Consider the following 12,491-nt stretch of genomic DNA (forward strand, 5'->3'; position numbering starts at 1 on the left):
CCCTTTGTTTCGTCATTTTGGTTAATTACAGGCTCCAGGAGCCACACACAGGCCCTACCTCCCCACTGGACATTTCTTATAACACAATCCTTTGCAGACATCTGCTCCCATGGGCTTCTGTTCTTATAATGGACCAATTCCCAGTCTTGTTGACCAGTAGCCAGTGAGGTGTGGTGTCTATTTTTGTCTTTTTTCATTAAAGGCATCCTCTAAGGTTGTAGAAATAAAGTTTTATAAGCAAAACCATGTATAAAGATAAACGGTATTTCTGCCCACACCCTGTCATTTACTTTAATGAAGATTCATAGTTAAGTGTGCAGAATGAACTTAACCATCCCACATTTTCATTGATTATGGATACACTTAGTATTCTCTCACATGAGATTAATTATATTCAACTAAAGCAATATACACGAACGATTCCTAGGCCCCATGATTCAATGTCTGGAGACCTTAATTCTAACAAGTTGTTTGCTTTTTCTTTTTTTTTTTTTTTGGAGAGATTTTTGCTATAGGGCGTGTGCGCTCGCCAGACAGACAGAGAGAGACATAGAGACAGAAAGCGAGAAATCACCCCCCAGGGAGGATGGTCACGCCACAATCCCTTCTCCTCCATTCTCCTCTTGGGATCTTGGGCACACACGCACACGCACCTGGCGTGAGTTTTAAGCCACCGAGTCTGGGACACGAACCACGGTTGACTACGTGGGAGTCCAGCGACATAGCCATTATGCTAACTGCTGGTTCCCACAAGTTGTTTGGTTTTAAGTGAGCAATTTCATTTTGGGAAGCATGATTTAAAAGAATCTATCTATCTATATATATATATAGATACACACACAGGTAAAATTATTCTCTAGCTAGTGTGGTCTTACTGGAGAATATTTGTGGCCTCACTTTTGTATATGAAAATGTGGTTAGAATGTTAATTGGATAATGCATATATAAGAGTTAAATGAAGTATGTGTCATTTCAGCCACATTTAGAACAGTTTAACATTTTTGCAAACATTAAAGAAAACTTTCTATGTGAAGATGACTTGTTTTTACTTTGGATTTTATTTTAAAAGCCATTTATGTTCAATAAGAATAACACAAAAGAACCTCAAATTCTTGGTTCATTATTCTGTATTCTTAACTTTATTCACTTTTTCAAGTTACCTATTTTGTTGTCTAAGCCGATGTTAACTATTCATGGAACAACAAACAAATGCCTTTTGAATAAAGAACTCTGACCAAGGCTATAAATACCAGTTACATTACTTTCAGTATTGTTGATTATATTTAAATTTTCCTTATAATAAAACATGCTTTTATAATAAAATACATGATTATTATTCTAAAAAAGTTAAATAAAATAATTCTTTAAAAAAATGGTCTACCTTCAAGGAGAAAAAAGGATGATTTTCCTGGGTTGCAAAATGCATTAGAAGTTACTGAATTTTTCAGTGACTAAGTCCAGTTTAGACTCAGCATGACTCTGTCTTCAGCCATGGGTTGGGTGAAATTGCAACTCTTGCAATTTGATATTAGAAAGTAGTTTAGACTAGGGACATACTGGATCTTTTCCCACAGAGGCCTGATTCAGATACTTACTTAAAAATATATATATTTTTTTAATTTTAAAAGGAGCATGATAACTTTTGAGTCATACATTTTATCCTAGGCTTAAAACCTTTTAGAGTGAAATGTACTCTTGCCTTCACTGATCTTCCAGGCCCAAGAGCCTGGCTGCCAAGCCCATTCTCTCTGAGTGAAGAGTGAATGTGGTGGGATGTTTGGCTTAAGTCTTAAGCAAAAGACACAAACAAGATAGTCAAACATTTTAAAAAATTTTATTTATTTAATTCCATTTGTTATTATTATTATTTTAATTTGACCAGAGAGAGACAGAGAGAGAGAGAGAGAGAGAGAGAAAGGGAGAGGGAGAAAGCAAGGCACCAGGTCCAGGACTCAAATCATGGTTGGCCATGTGGGAATCCAGCGCCCTTAACCACCACGCCACCTGCTGGAGGAAGCTTTTAAAAGACTGAACTTGGGGCCAGCAGCAGAGCATAGCAGTTAAGCACTATTCAGCATTTTTACAAGACTGAACTTGGGTCCTGCAGCAGAGCATAGCAGTTAAGCACTATTCAGAGGAAGCTGGAGCCCACATGGCTGACCAGAATGTGATTCCTAGCCCCAGTGGCATACACACCAGTACCCATATTTGTTTCTGGGATCCTAATGGGATCAGGAATTGGAGGAAAAAGGATTGTGGCATGACCAGGTTCCATGGAGGAGTGCTTTCCCTCTCTCTCCCTCCCACCTCTCTCTCTGTCATGTGTGCCTATATGCTCTCTGACATAAAAAAAGGAAAAAAGGAAAGAAAAAAGACTAAAATTGTAAAGAGTGGTTTCTTATCACACAGCAGGGACAATCTGACTCAGACTGAGGGAGACGTGCAAAGGAAGAGCCAAGGGCGAGCCCTTGACTGCCCCTCCTCTGGACCTCACTTCCTCCTAGTTGGCACCCATACATTCACAGCACAGACTTCAGAAGTCAGCATGAGCAACCAGAAGGTGTAGCTACTTACATATCCTCTGTAAGATGAGCTACAGAAAAATTAGAAAAGTCAATTATAGCTTAACTCATTACATCTCATATGACAGGACTTGAAAAAATTTGTGGGGAAAAAAATGGAATTACTAGTTTATCTTGTCGCAAAGAATTTGAACATCACTTGTAGCTTTTTTGTCATATCTATTTTCCATGAACTTTTGGAAGACTCTCTTGTACAAGTTCATTTTTCCACAGATTAGTCAAAGAGCAAGGACATGGGGCCAGTAGGTGGCATGATGGTTAAGGTGCTGCACTCTCATGTGGCCGACCATGGTTCAAGTCCCAGACCTGGCAGCTTGCTTTCTCACTTTCCCTCTCTCTCTCTCTCTCTGGTGAGTGTACATGGTATTCTACAGCAAATTAAAAATAATAACAATAAATAAAAATAAATAAATAATAATTAAACCAAAAAAAGAGCAAAGACTCATGAGCAGAGAACAAATGAACTTGAAGGCTGTATTTATTTAATTCAGAAGAGAAAGTAAAAGGAACAGAGACAAATGGGTATGGTGAAAAGGGGCAACTTATAGGCAGCAGATAAGGGTGGTGGGGCTTGCTACCAGTTCCAAGACTAGAGGAAAACTGGCCCAGAGCTTGGGTCTCCCAAACTAACAATTGAAACCAGAGTACAATGCAGTTGATACTGACAGAGCTCTCTCTCTCTACAGTAGAACGTCGCAAACTGATGTATTGACCTCTGACGGGCCTCATCTGGACCCTCATCATCCACAAAAGCACCTTGAAGTATTTGGCTTCCAGTTTGCTGTAAGAGGAAGCAGAACAGACGGAATCTGTTTGACGTGACTAGAACGGGCCGAGCGATGTCCCGGAAGAGTAAGGTTCATTCACTGAGGGGCAGTGGATGCCCATTGCCATTTCTAGAAGAAGCTTTGGCTTAGCCGTTGAGTTCCTGGTTCTCTCACTAGATAGAAGTGAATGGGCTGATAGAACCTCCTATAAGGTTAAAAGGAGTGAGTACCCTGGCTTAGACCCCACGTATTCTGACTGAAAGGGGGACTAGAAGTGTCTTCCTCCAACTATATGATATTGTCTGCCTCTGGCTGCCCAGACATGCTCTGGCCGTGAATAATCATGGGGACATAAGAGTGCCCAATGCTGATATGGTGTCTTCTCCCATTGTACTGACCTGTGTCCTGGACTGGAAGTTCCGGTATTCTTGTATTCAAAAACAGCAGTATCTCCTGCTACTAGTATGGTGCCAGCCCCTCCAACAGATATGTCCCTCATGGTGTCTGGCAGAAAGCTATCACAGAAATATCCCAGGCATTGACTGAGTGGGCTCCAGATGGTCTGACCAGATGCAGGAAGAGTAGACTCCATAAACAGCACCCCATTGTGCAGCCGCCTCCTGTTGCAGCATGTGCCCTGAATCGGTAGAACCCAGGTGCTCTGGCCCCGGGCGGGAACGTGCACAGGTGTGGTGTTATAACCTTCACTGTTGCAGATGTGTCTCGGATGCTCTGACTATAGACAGAAGTACCTCCAGCCTGGTTATGTGTCGCATTTACAAACGACAAACCACGATCTTCTTCTAAGGGGTTTATTGTTCCCCAGGAGTGTTACAAATCTTCTTCCCCTTTCCGCAAGCTCTCTTCCCTTATAAAGGCACCCCGGCCAATCAGCGCACTGTCCACTTACGGAAGCCAGCCCTCGCAAGAGGATTGGTTGCATGCAATGTTCCCGTGCTCTCCACGCCCCCTGCATGCCACTTCCTCAAAGTTGTTTACCACTTTGAGTACTTTGTGAGCTTCCGCCATGCGCCATCTTAAGGCGAGCATTGTAGGCGATGGGCGGGGGTGTGTGCCTATATGCTCTCTGACATAAAAAAAGGAAAAAAGGAAAGAAAAAAGACTAAAATTGTAAAGAGTGGTTTCTTATCACACAGCAGGGACAATCTGACTCAGACTGAGGGAGACGTGCAAAGGAAGAGCCAAGGGCGAGCCCTTGACTGCCCCTCCTCTGGACCTCACTTCCTCCTAGTTGGCACCCATACATTCACAGCACAGACTTCAGAAGTCAGCATGAGCAACCAGAAGGTGTAGCTACTTACATATCCTCTGTAAGATGAGCTACAGAAAAATTAGAAAAGTCAATTATAGCTTAACTCATTACATCTCATATGACAGGACTTGAAAAAATTTGTGGGGAAAAAAATGGAATTACTAGTTTATCTTGTCGCAAAGAATTTGAACATCACTTGTAGCTTTTTTGTCATATCTATTTTCCATGAACTTTTGGAAGACTCTCTTGTACAAGTTCATTTTTCCACAGATTAGTCAAAGAGCAAGGACATGGGGCCAGTAGGTGGCATGATGGTTAAGGTGCTGCACTCTCATGTGGCCGACCATGGTTCAAGTCCCAGACCTGGCAGCTTGCTTTCTCACTTTCCCTCTCTCTCTCTCTCTCTGGTGAGTGTACATGGTATTCTACAGCAAATTAAAAATAATAACAATAAATAAAAATAAATAAATAATAATTAAACCAAAAAAAGAGCAAAGACTCATGAGCAGAGAACAAATGAACTTGAAGGCTGTATTTATTTAATTCAGAAGAGAAAGTAAAAGGAACAGAGACAAATGGGTATGGTGAAAAGGGGCAACTTATAGGCAGCAGATAAGGGTGGTGGGGCTTGCTACCAGTTCCAAGACTAGAGGAAAACTGGCCCAGAGCTTGGGTCTCCCAAACTAACAATTGAAACCAGAGTACAATGCAGTTGATACTGACAGAGCTCTCTCTCTCTACAGTAGAACGTCGCAAACTGATGTATTGACCTCTGACGGGCCTCATCTGGACCCTCATCATCCACAAAAGCACCTTGAAGTATTTGGCTTCCAGTTTGCTGTAAGAGGAAGCAGAACAGACGGAATCTGTTTGACGTGACTAGAACGGGCCGAGCGATGTCCCGGAAGAGTAAGGTTCATTCACTGAGGGGCAGTGGATGCCCATTGCCATTTCTAGAAGAAGCTTTGGCTTAGCCGTTGAGTTCCTGGTTCTCTCACTAGATAGAAGTGAATGGGCTGATAGAACCTCCTATAAGGTTAAAAGGAGTGAGTACCCTGGCTTAGACCCCACGTATTCTGACTGAAAGGGGGACTAGAAGTGTCTTCCTCCAACTATATGATATTGTCTGCCTCTGGCTGCCCAGACATGCTCTGGCCGTGAATAATCATGGGGACATAAGAGTGCCCAATGCTGATATGGTGTCTTCTCCCATTGTACTGACCTGTGTCCTGGACTGGAAGTTCCGGTATTCTTGTATTCAAAAACAGCAGTATCTCCTGCTACTAGTATGGTGCCAGCCCCTCCAACAGATATGTCCCTCATGGTGTCTGGCAGAAAGCTATCACAGAAATATCCCAGGCATTGACTGAGTGGGCTCCAGATGGTCTGACCAGATGCAGGAAGAGTAGACTCCATAAACAGCACCCCATTGTGCAGCCGCCTCCTGTTGCAGCATGTGCCCTGAATCGGTAGAACCCAGGTGCTCTGGCCCCGGGCGGGAACGTGCACAGGTGTGGTGTTATAACCTTCACTGTTGCAGATGTGTCTCGGATGCTCTGACTATAGACAGAAGTACCTCCAGCCTGGTTATGTGTCGCATTTACAAACGACAAACCACGATCTTCTTCTAAGGGGTTTATTGTTCCCCAGGAGTGTTACAAATCTTCTTCCCCTTTCCGCAAGCTCTCTTCCCTTATAAAGGCACCCCGGCCAATCAGCGCACTGTCCACTTACGGAAGCCAGCCCTGGCAAGAGGATTGGTTGCATGCAATGTTCCCGTGCTCTCCACGCCCCCTGCATGCCACTTCCTCAAAGTTGTTTACCACTTTGAGTACTTTGTGAGCTTCCGCCATGCGCCATCTTAAGGCGAGCATTGTAGGCGATGGGCGGGGGTGCTCCACAGTTATGGAGCTGGCATCTTCAACTGATATGCTCTAGCAGGATGGAACCCAGGTGATCTGAACACAGGGAAGAACAGAGGTGTCTCTGGCCCCTGTTCCTTCTTGGTGATGCGGACTCCTTCGATAGGAAGAGGCACGCTTTGGCTAGGTAGGCCTCAGGTTCTCCTACTACAGCCAGGACGGAAAGGTCTCCCAGTATGGATCTCCACTGCCCTTTCTACTTGCAACAGGGGTGCCATAGGCTGGCAGGACCTAGTGCTCAGGTCTAAGCCTCCCCAAACGTAAGTGGTAGTGCTGGGTGTTTCTCAGTCCTTCTCCAAAGTTGAGAGCCCCGAACATGGAGCAAAGGCTCGGGACAGACACGATGACCACAAAGCTGCTACCACCCAAGTGGGCCTAGCTGCTAACAGTGCTTGCTAGCTGCTATGGCGATCCCTTCTCTGACAGTCCTGCCTTTTGTTTTTCTTTAGATTTATTTATTTATTTTTGCTATAGGGCACGTGCGCTCCCTGGAGAGAGACAGAAAAGGCACGAAAATCAGAAATCACCCCTTGGTGGAAGCCGGAGATGGCCACGTTGTAATTCCTTCTCCTCCATTCTCCTCTTGGAGTTTTCAGCAGGCATGCACATGCACCAGTGTGTTTTCAAGCTGCCGGGTTCAGGACTTGATCTGTGGAGTTGGCCATGTGCCTTAACCATCTTTCTGAGAGTCCTGCCATGACACTAAAGGAAGGGCCTGGAGGTGAGCCCTGAGCTTACAGATTGCATAGGGCCTGAGGGGCACTGCAAACCCAGGGCGTAAGGGCTATGGGTTCCAGTAGAACCTACTGGGAACAGGGTAGAAGAGATGCGTTGGCACTGTGGGCAGCTCCCTGCCAGAATAGGAACACAGAAAGCAGGGGAACAAGGAGGACCTTGGCTGGTTCTGGCACGGGATAGGCAGGAGTGAAACTTACCGAGGAAGGGCAGTTGGTGCTCTGACTGATCTTGGGCATGTAGGAAGAAACTCAGAGCACTCTCCTCACTGTTTACTCCTCTATGGTAAGGCATGCACTTCTCTGCCAGATGTTTACAGCACATCATTGCAATGAACGACAGAGAAAGGCTGTGCCAGAGAAGGGAGGGAAGAAAAGGGACCAAAGAGCCAAGGGTGACCATGTACCTAGCCCTGGCAAGCTATTTGAATGCTTAGAGACAACCTGCTACTTTTGGCAGGTGTTTAGCACAAAATATGTTCTGTAGTATGTGGGGAACTGTTTAGGACTGTGGATTCCAGGTGCCTACATAACTGTTGTCCCTGGTGACTAGGTCTGCAGGCTCCTCGGCATCTAACCTGGGGCCTTCAACTAACTAGTCTGTGACTCTCCCAGCCCTTTCCCCAGGAGTCACTGGAGACTAGAGCACCCTAGATCCTGCGGGGATGGGGGGAGGGCAGAGTAGAAGGGATGGGGTTTGACTCTGTTGTGCAATTACTGGGGTGCCTGGTAGGCCCAGCCTGACGGTGGCAGCAGCACCTATGCTCAGTGGGGAGGAGTGACCACCAGTCTGGGCTGTGACACTACCCCAGCCTCTTCCTTTCAGGGAGCCACCACAGAGGACACCGGATTACCCCCACATCCTCTCCTTCCCATACGGTAGCTCAGGACTACCAGACACCACCACCTCTAGGCTCTCCAAGTCCTGGACCAGACACGCTTTCTCCATTGCTGCCCTAGAAAGGCAAGAGTTGCCAATGTCACCAGCTGAGCTGGGACACCTTGTGAGGTGAGGATTTGGTACCCTAATCTGCCCAGATACTACACTCCTCAATATCCCCTTTAGGAAGTCAGATTCTCTTCATTTCTTCTTACAAATGTTACAAATGACACAGTATTTAAGATATAGAACCTTCCTTCGAACGCCATGTGGTAGCAATGGAGTCAGGATTTGAACTCAGGCTGTCTGATTCCAGAGTTCATGCATTTTCCACCTGACTGAGGCCTCTTTGTCATGTGCATCACATGTGACCCTAATGTACTTAGCTCCAGGTGCACTTCCAATGAGCACACGCACTGCCTGTTCCTTCCAATGGAAGACATTGGACAGAGAGCACAAATGGTCAGTATGACCAGGCATTTCTCTGCTCAGTGAATCTTACACAAACCTGCAGCTGTTTGAGAGCCCTCTTCTCCCAGGTGCAGGACAGGAGCTTGCTCTCAGGTACAGGATACAACCTGACTTAAAAGCTTTAGGTCCCAGGGACACCAATCTCTCTCACAATACTTTCAAAGGCCCACCTTCAGGATCCCGACTGAAACTGACGAGTTACCAATAGTAAAGTTTTCGCTACCAGAATTGTACCTAGTACTTTATATTTACAACTTCACGTTTTTCTCTCAGAGGATTTCATAGTAGGGATTAACAAATTATAGTCTATGGGTCAAATTTGCTCTGGGTCTGTTTTTGTAATGTCAATGAGCTTAGTGTCCAGTTTTTAAATTTTGTAGAGAAATGGAAAGATAAAGGAAAAGCAGAATATGTAACGGAGACCAACTGTCAGCTACAAAGCCCATAATATTTACTGTCTGGTCCTTTATAGAAAAATTTGCCGTTACCTCTTCTGTAGTTTTCAGTGTACAGGTCTTATGCAGCTTTCACTAATTTATTCCTAAAGATTTTATAAGCCTTTTAATGTGCTATCATAAGTGGCATCTTTTACATTTTAGTTTTTAACTATTTATTGGTATAAAATACAATCAGTTTTATATATTGAACTTGTATGCTGGAACCTTGCTAAATTCATTCACTCTTGTGGCAGTTTGTTTCTGTGGGTCCCTTAAGAATTTCTGTAATGCACAATATGAATAAAGACAACTTGATATCATCATTTTTATTCTGTATGCCTTTTATTTCTTTTACTTGCCTTCGTATTTGCTATGACCTTCAGTAAAATGTTGAGAAAAAGTGGAGACCGTAGATATCATTTTCCAGTTCTTGGTCTTGGGGGAGAAGGGTTCAGTATGCTTTTAAATAATAGTTTGTTGTAGGTGGGCTTTGTCACGTAAAGGAGATTCTATAATAATTCCTATTTTGCAAAAAAGGCTTTTTTTTTAAAATGGAATGTTAAATTTTGTAATTACCTTGCTGACAGCTTTGATAATTTAAAATTTTTTTTCAGTATGGTTAATTATGATTGATTGGTTTTTGAGCATTAAACCAACCTTGTATTCCTGAGACAAACCCCATCTGGTAATAATAGAGCACTCTTTTACATTTAGTTGAATTAGGTTTCTGAAAATGTTGTGGAATATTTTTATTTCTATGCTCATAGGGAAATTAATTTGTAAATTTTTTTATTGTTAGGCTTTGGCATTAGGGTAATGCTGGCATGTTTAACATTGGTGAACTATTGCCCATACATATTTGACAGAATTCACCAAGAAACCCAGCTGTATATATCATTTTCATCATGCAAACGTGTTTATAGTTACCTTATATCCTTTGAATATTTGTCAGAACTATAGTTTCTTTTAGAGAGGGATTTTTGCTATAGAACATGTGCACTCACCAGAGAAACAGGAAGAGACAGAGACAGAAAGTAAGAAATCAACCCCCAGGGTGGATAACCACGTTGCAATCCCTTCTCCTCCATTATCTTCTTGGGATTTGGGGCATGCATGCATACATGTCCGGCATGAGTTTTAAGGCACTAAGTCCAGGACTCAAACCACAGTGAACTATGTGGGAGTTGAGCGATGTAACCATTTTGCCATCTGCTGGTCCCCATGTTCCCCCTTTTATTCCTGATAATGGCCATTTTATTTTTATTTTTATCTTTTAAAAAAATTTTCTAGAGAGTGTATGTGCTCACCATACAGAAAGAGAGAGAGAGAGAAACAGAGAGAGAGAGAGGAAAGTGAGAAAGCATTTCCCATGGGGGATGGTCAGGCCACAACTCTACTTCTTCATCTCTCCTTTTGAGATTTTTGGGCATGTACACACACACATGCCCAGCATGTTTTTCAAATCATTGGGTCTGGGACTCAAACTGTGCAGCTGGCTACTTAGGATCCAGCTGCCTTAACCACCATACCATCAGTTGGCTCTCTTTTAATTTCTTGATCACACTTTCTGGAAATTAATGAATTTTATTAATCTTTTATATCTTTTAAAAATCTGCTTTTAGCTTGTTAATTTTCTCTATTTACATTTTTCATTTTAGTTATTAACATATATTTTTTTAATCACTTTACATCTTTTTTTTTTTTGAGAGGTTTTTGCTATAGGGCATGTGCGCTTGCCAGAAAGACAGAGAGAGACAGAGAGACAGAAAGCGAGAAATCACCCCCCAGGGGGGATGGCCATGCCGCAATCCCTTCTCCTCCATTCTTCTCTCGAGATCTTGGGCACACACGCACACATACCCGGCGTGAGTTTAAGCCACGGGTCCAGGACTCGAACTGTGGTTGATTACATGGGAGTTCAGTGACACAGCCATTATGCTAACTGCTGGTCCCATCACTTTACATCTTTACAGTGTACAACAAACTTTTTTCCAGCGTGAATACAGGCATATTAGTTAAGTCAGACACTACCATATACATTGTCATCAACACATAATTTTCCATTTTGTGTCTATTAAATGTTTTGTTTATTTTCTTCCCCTGATCTCCTCTCTCCCACACTATTAACCACCCCCTCCTAGATTGTCTCTAGTATCTATAGTTTCCCTCCATGCTGTTATGTCTTTCAATCTTTCAGTTTCTGCTATAGAGTGCAGTCATTCAGTATAAAATGGGGACATACAATGCCTGTCTTTTATAATCTGGCTTGCTTCACTTAGCATTAAATCTTCCATATTGGTACAGTTTGTATCAGATGTCAGGGTCTCATTTTTTTTTTATAGCTGAGTAGTATTCCAATCATCTATTTTTGGACATTTGGGTTGATTCTATGTCCTAGCAATTGTGAATAATGCTGCAATAAACATGGATGTGCAAGTGTTCTTTCAAATGAGGGTTTTCTTATCCTTTGGGTAAATACCTAAGAGTGGAATTATTTGGTTGTTTGGTTTCTGAAAACCTCCATATTGTTCTCCACTAATTTACTAATTTATATTCCCACCAACAGTCTGAAAGTGTTCCTTTTCCACCACAGCCTTGCCAGCACTTACCATTCTTTTTTTTTTTAATTTAAATTTATTTATTTACATTCATTTACTATACATCATTATAGCATACAAAATGAGATTTTCTATCTAGAATACACTGTATATTGATCAAGCACATTAACATATGTGTTATCGTCAACAAATAATTTTCCTTTTCTTGTTTCCTGTATATTTTGCTTTTTTTTTTTCTGTCCTTGATTCCCTATCTCTCACCCTCTGCTGTCTCCCACCCTCCTCCCACACTGTCTCTGGTATCCATGATTGCTTTCTATGCCTTTTTTGCCCCACATTTTGATTCACTAAAGATCTTAATTAATCTAAATGTTTTCAATAGCAAGCACAACTGATATATACATATTCATGAACACAAGTCTGACTTTAGGCATAAACCTCAGTGAGTAGAATGAACATACTCTAGAGAAGAGGATTCCTCATGGCTCCTGTGAACTAGTCATTTCAGGGGACAGGAGAAATGAAGATTTTCTACTGATAATTCAGCCTCCAGGAAACAAAGCTAGCTTGGTTTAACATATTCCTCAATATCTACTGAATCTGCTGCACCAGTGATCACAACAGAACAGCAATGAGATTCCAGATCACCTCTTCTGTTTGCTCCTGAACACTCAGGTTGAACTTCAATAATTCGAAAGAAACATACCATCCATCAGATGACAAGAAATCACCACAGGACCACAAGAAATATGGGGAAGCAAGAAAATACCTCTCCTCCAAGGGAAAAGAATAACTCCTCTTCATCCACAAGCAGTTCAATGCAAATCATGGAAATGTCTGATAAAGAATTTAGAGTATTCATAATGG

This window comes from Tupaia chinensis, unplaced genomic scaffold (genome assembly GCF_000334495.1).
Source record: "Tupaia chinensis unplaced genomic scaffold, TupChi_1.0 Scaffold149922_1, whole genome shotgun sequence".
Taxonomy (NCBI): Eukaryota; Metazoa; Chordata; class Mammalia; order Scandentia; family Tupaiidae; genus Tupaia; species Tupaia belangeri.